The sequence below is a fragment of the Neltuma alba genome, unplaced genomic scaffold (assembly GCF_004799145.2).
Source record: "Neltuma alba isolate B1F8T4 unplaced genomic scaffold, ASM479914v2 tig00012176_pilon, whole genome shotgun sequence".
Lineage (NCBI taxonomy): Eukaryota > Viridiplantae > Streptophyta > Magnoliopsida > Fabales > Fabaceae > Neltuma > Neltuma alba.
In genome coordinates this window covers 23229-29228 of record NW_021636720.1, presented here as the reverse complement: position 1 = coordinate 29228, position 6000 = coordinate 23229, and the positions used below count along the sequence as shown (strand labels likewise).

Sequence of the window (6000 nt, the reverse complement as noted above, 5' to 3'; positions counted from 1 at the left end):
TATCCTCCCTCCCTCTTTTATTTGCTTATGTTGAGGGAGTATCAAAAAAGGGTAATTTAGAAAAAACTGATAAATATGAGAAATATATCTTATAGGGGAAATGACAAATAAAGACTCTTGAATTAGCAAAATCACAAGGAGGTCACCTGAATAAGCTAAATTACCAAAAAGGACCCGGTCTCAAATTGTAATTATGAAATCAGGCTAAAAAGACAAAAATACCCTTCTTCTCTTTCTTCCATCATCCCATCTCTTTCTCTTTCTCTTCGTCTCTCTGTCCTTCTCTCCCTCTTCATCTCCCTCTCTCTCTTCTTCCTTCTGTTTCCTCTCCCTCTCAAAAATATTCATCTCCCGCCTATGCATTTATCAATATGATTAAGGTTGTGGCCATTCCCATCAATCTCTATTACAAAAGATGGTGACCCATCGTTAATGCTAGTTGGCAGAGGTAATCAGATTGAAGTTGATAGCAATAGTGTTCTGGAGATGGTATACAGATCAATGTTGGAGAGGATGAGACTCAAGCTACCCAAGACACTACATGTATATATACTTCATGATTGGCACAGCATCATCTTGGTGGGTTGCGGTGTGGTCACTGGGTTATACGGTGGAAGAGAATGAAACGTGAAGTTAATGATGGAAAATGTTAGTTGGAGGATGTTGTAGTTAGTTTGAGATACACTTGTCACCGAATCTTGCAGAAACTAGTTGCTGTCAAAACACCTCTGTTTTTTGTTATTTGACTTACTATTGTTGTAATTTTACTTAGTAGTGTTGTAACTACAGATTGGTTAGTTTGATCACAGCAACATGATATGACAATCTGAAAATGTTAGTTTTTGTTTATGGGCAGAGCAATGTTAACATTTAGTATTTATAGTTGTTAATGGTATCAATGTAGATCCATTTAATATTCTGAATTCATGACAAATCTCCTCACAGACTTATAATGTTACTTATCACAGTTGTTATTTGGCTTTCCACTCTTGTCAATTGATTTTCATAACTTGTCATTCGCCTTAATCAACTTGTCATAAATTACTTATCAGAACTGGTCATCTGCTAAAGAAATCTGAAAATTCTATCATTTGAAAAGAGAAAATTAAATTTTTATAAATTGCTTATCAGAAGTTGTCATTCGTCTTACTAAACTTGTCATTCGTCTTACTAAACTTGTTATAAATTGTTTATCAAAACTTGTCATCTGCTAAATAAAACTAAAATTGTCATTTGCCAAGGAATTGTGCAAATTGTCATTTTAATCCATAATCTTAAATTCCTATGAGTTGCTTATCAGAAGTTATCATACACCAGTTTCTACAAGATTCAGAAACTGGTTGCTGTCAAAACACCTCTGGTTTTTTGTTATTTGACTTACTATTGTTGTAATTTTACTTAGTAGTGTTGTAACTACAGATTGGTTAGTTTGATCACAGCAACATGCTATAACAATCTGAAAATGTTAGTATTTTGTTTATGGGCAGAGCAATGTTAACATTTAGTATTTATAGTTGTTAATGGTATCAATGTAGATCCATTTAATATTCTGAATTCATGACAAATCTCTTCACAGACTTATAATTTCACTTATCACAGTTGTTATTTGGCTTTCCACTCTTGTCAATTGATTTTCATAACTTGTCATTCGCCTTAATTAATTTGTCATAAATTACTTATCAGAACTGGTCATCTACTAAAGAAATCTGAAAATTCTGTCATTTGAAAAGAGAAAATTAAATTTTTATGAAGTGCTTATCAAAAGTTGTCATTCGCCTTACTAAATTTGTCATTCGTTTTAGTCGACTTGTCATTGAATGGATCTACATTGATACCATTAACAACTATAAATACTAAATGTTAACATTGCTTTGCCCATAAATAAAATACTAACATTTTCAGATTGTCATAGCATGTTGCTATGATCAAACTAACTAATCTGTAGTTACAACACTACTAAGTAAAATTACAACAATAGTAAGTCAAATAACAAAAAATTAGAGGTGTTTTGACAGCAACCAATTTCTAAATCTTGTAGAAACTGGTGTATGACAACTTCTGATAAGCAACTCATAGGAATTTAAGATTCTGGATTAAAATGACAATTTGCACAATTCCTTGGCAAATGACAATTTTAGTTTTATTTAGCAGATGACAAGTTTTGATAAACAATTTATAACAAGTTTAGTAAGACGAATGACAACTTCTGATAAGCAATTTATAAAAATTTAATTTTCTCTTTTCAAATGACAGAATTTTCAGATTTCTTTAGCAGATGACCAGTTCTGATAAGTAATTTATGACAAGTTGATTAAGGCGAATGACAAGTTATGAAAATCAATTGACAAGAGTGGAAAGCCAAATAACAACTGTGATAAGTGACATTATAAGTCTGTGAGGAGATTTGTCATGAATTCAGAATATTAAATGGATCTACATTGATACCATTAACAACTATAAATACTAAATGTTAACATTGCTCTGCCCATAAACAAAATACTAACATTTTCAGATTGTCATATCATGTTGCTGTGATCAAACTAACCAATCTGTAGTTACAACACTACTAAGTAAAATTACAACAATAGTAAGTCAAATAACAAAAAACTAGAGGTGTTTTGACAGCAACTAGTTTCTGCAAGATTCGGTGACAAGTGTATCTCAAACTAACTACAACATCCTCCAACTAACATTTTCCATCATTAACTTCACGTTTCATTCTCTTCCACCGTATAACCCAGTGACCACACCGCAACCCACCAAATGATGCTTGTGCCAATCATGAAGTATATATACATGTAGTGTCTTGGGTAGCTTGAGTCTCATCCTCTCCAACATTGATTCTGTATACCATCTCCAGAACACTATTGCTATCAACTTCAATCTGATTACCTCTGCCAACTAGCATTAACGATGGGTCACCATCTTTTTTGTAATAGAGATTGATGGGAATGGCCACAACCTTAATCATATTGATAAATGCATAGGCGGGAGATGAATATTTTTGAGAGGGAGAGGAACAGAAGGAAGAAGAGAGAGAGGGAGATGAAGAGGGAGAGAATGACAGAGACGAAGAGAAAGAGAAAGAGATGGGATGATGGAAGAAAGAGAAGAAGGGTATTTTTGTCTTTTTAGCCTGATTTCATAATTACAATTTGAGACCGGGTCCTTCTTGGTAATTTAGCTTATTCAGGTGACCTCCTTGTGATTTTGCTAATTCAAGGGTCTTTATTTGTCATTTCCCCTATCTTATATTCAGGATCAAAATCAACTTAACTACTAGGTCGTATATTAAGTACCGGAAGAGTAATTAAGAAATGAAAAAGGACAATTAGACTAAAAGCTTTAAGATAGAAAACTTTACAAGGAAGACGTGTGTGTTTAGCATATGCCTATGCTTCTCATTCAGTCTTGCATGTCTTCAGTTTTGTCTTTTATATTTCAGAATGTGCGTGTACATTATTATAGTCGTCCATATACGGACCATACTGATAGCAGAGAATTTATTATTAAAAAACGACAGCATTCTTTTTAATCTACCAAAAAAAGAGAGAGAGAGAGACAGAGATTGTATATAATTAAATTATATACTCCTTAGATCCTTAATATAGGACCTAATTAACTACTTTAAATAGATTAAGAATGTTAATTAATTAAATTAGTTAATATGATATATTTTTCTCAAATACCATAATCATATTTCTTAATTCCCTCACTTCTTCTCCTATTTGATTATTGTTGAGAAAATATCAATAGAATTAATTTGAAAAAAATTTGATAAACATATGAAATAGGTCTTATATATAGAACCAACATTAACTCTCAAATTAGGTCATATATTAAAGATAGGAAGAATACAAAAATTAACTTTGCTATTATTAATCTTGTGAGCAGATCGACAAATTAGAAGACCTAAAAATGAAAAAAGGGATTATATTTTTCTGAGTATAAGCAATGAATTCACTCTAGCTCGCATAGAGTGCAGTTAAAGAGTGAAATTAACACATCTAATTAATTAGATTCAATCAATTGAAAGTTTTCGTTAATGACTGAACGTAAAATTTACTTACATATTTTTAATTTATGAAAATATGTATCCTACTCAATGCTCTTGTCGTAATTTAAAAAATTAAATTTTACTCCTGGTTATCATATTTTGTACGAAATACAAAACCTCGATCCATTTTATCTTCTAAATTTATAATTTTTTTCAAAATATTTCTATTAATTTCTTTATGATAATGCACATGATTAAGGATGTTAAATTAAAAAATTTAATATATATTTATTATAATTAACCGATTTAACTAATTTCTTTTTTAACATTGCCAACTAGTTTTTTAGACGTAGTATTGAGAACGGGCTAGTAATATTTTTCATCCATATTTTGTAGTGCCAATTGAACTCCAAACGCTAAGTTTAGGCCTACAACTTTTATTATTTTTGATAAATATATATATGTATATAGGGAAAAAAAATAAGTACAAACATCCAAAGCTAGCACAGTACAACAATTCGCATAATACAGCCTTGAAGCCTTCTCTCTAATATATATTCCCAGTTTTAATTTCCGTTTCAGAAGAAATCAATTTTCTGAGGGGTCTCCATTGTAGCTTTCTGCTTGACCAAGGCTGATAATACCGAAACATCGTTATTGCTCTCTTCTTTAGGGACAAGAGGTGGTTTATTCGATCTAATTAAGGCCCAGTTCGTGCCTTCAAAGAATTCATGTCTCTTAATCTCGCAAGACCCTCTCATAGATCCTAGTCTCTTCTCAGGATTCTTCACCAGAAGCTTTCTTATCAGGTCATGTGCCTTCGCTATCTCTTCTTCTTCCTCATCATCTCTGAACCGATGATCACTTGTCGGAAACCTCACCGACGACTTCCCTATAATGTTCCTCATTGTCTTCTTGCTGTCTTTGTCTTTGAAAGGCGTGATCCCATACAACAGCTCGTACAGAAACACCCCGTACGCCCACCAATCCACTGCACCCCCGTGTCCTAACCCTAGTATCATCTCTGGAGCTAATATTCGTGGGTCCCAACAAATGAGTTGGATCTTGCCTTCATTGGTTCCGCTGATAACTCCACGTCATCAACTATGCTGGAATATGCTTTGTTCTTCCTCCTCCTGATTATCACCCCATCCTCCACTGAGTTTTCACAGCAGAAACTAGCACTCTTCTTCTTCTTCTTCGTTGTTGCAGTCTTGTCGTGTTCGAGTCTGCTTTTCAGAAGCTGTGGGTGAGCCTCACAGTGATGTAGTGAGAGATCAAAGTCAGAGAGCATGACGTGGCCATCTTCTTGAATAAGAACATTCTCTGGCTTTAGGTCTCTGTAAATTATTCCCATCATGTGCAGATATTCAAGAGCCAGAAGCACTTCAGCTGCATAGAATCTGTCAACACATGTATATGAAGTATTAAAATCACTCTTCAAAAGACGTAATAAAACTGTTAGCTAGGATTTGTTAAGTATATATGTATATGAGTGGACTCTAATGAATAAGTTTTGTTAGGAACTTACTTAACAGCTGAGACGCTAAAACGAAGACGTGGCTGGTTTTGTTGAAGCCTGAACAAGTCACCGCCATGGCAGTAATCGATGAGCAAACACGAGTAGTGATAAGCATCGAAGTTAGCATATAGCGTTGGAAGAAAAGGGTGATCAAGAACACTCAAAACTTGTCTCTCAACCTCAGCTCTCTTCAGCTTATTCTTCATTCTGAGACACTCTCTATCAACAACTTTCAAGGCATAGTAACAACCCCGACCGCCACCGTACTGATCAAAGTCGTTCGTCACTGTGTGCTTGATCTCGCAGAGGAACACCTTGCCAACGTCGCCGGAGCCAAGCCGGCGGAGGAGGTGGAATTGGTCCAGTCTAACTTGACCCTGCTCGGAGCAAAGCTGCTTTATTGCTTGCCAAGCAGGCTGGTTCGCTCTGTGAGGCCTCTTGATATGACTCAAATCGCACATGGCTAAAGCTATATTCTTGC

General features: G+C 34.4%; 1 pseudogene; it reads right to left on the bottom strand.

Annotated features, from left to right (window-relative positions):
- Positions 1-4450: 4450 nt before the first annotated feature.
- LOC114724189 (protein kinase PINOID 2-like) lies at positions 4451-5986 on the bottom strand (annotated as a pseudogene).
- Between the last annotated feature and the right edge of the window lie 14 nt (positions 5987-6000).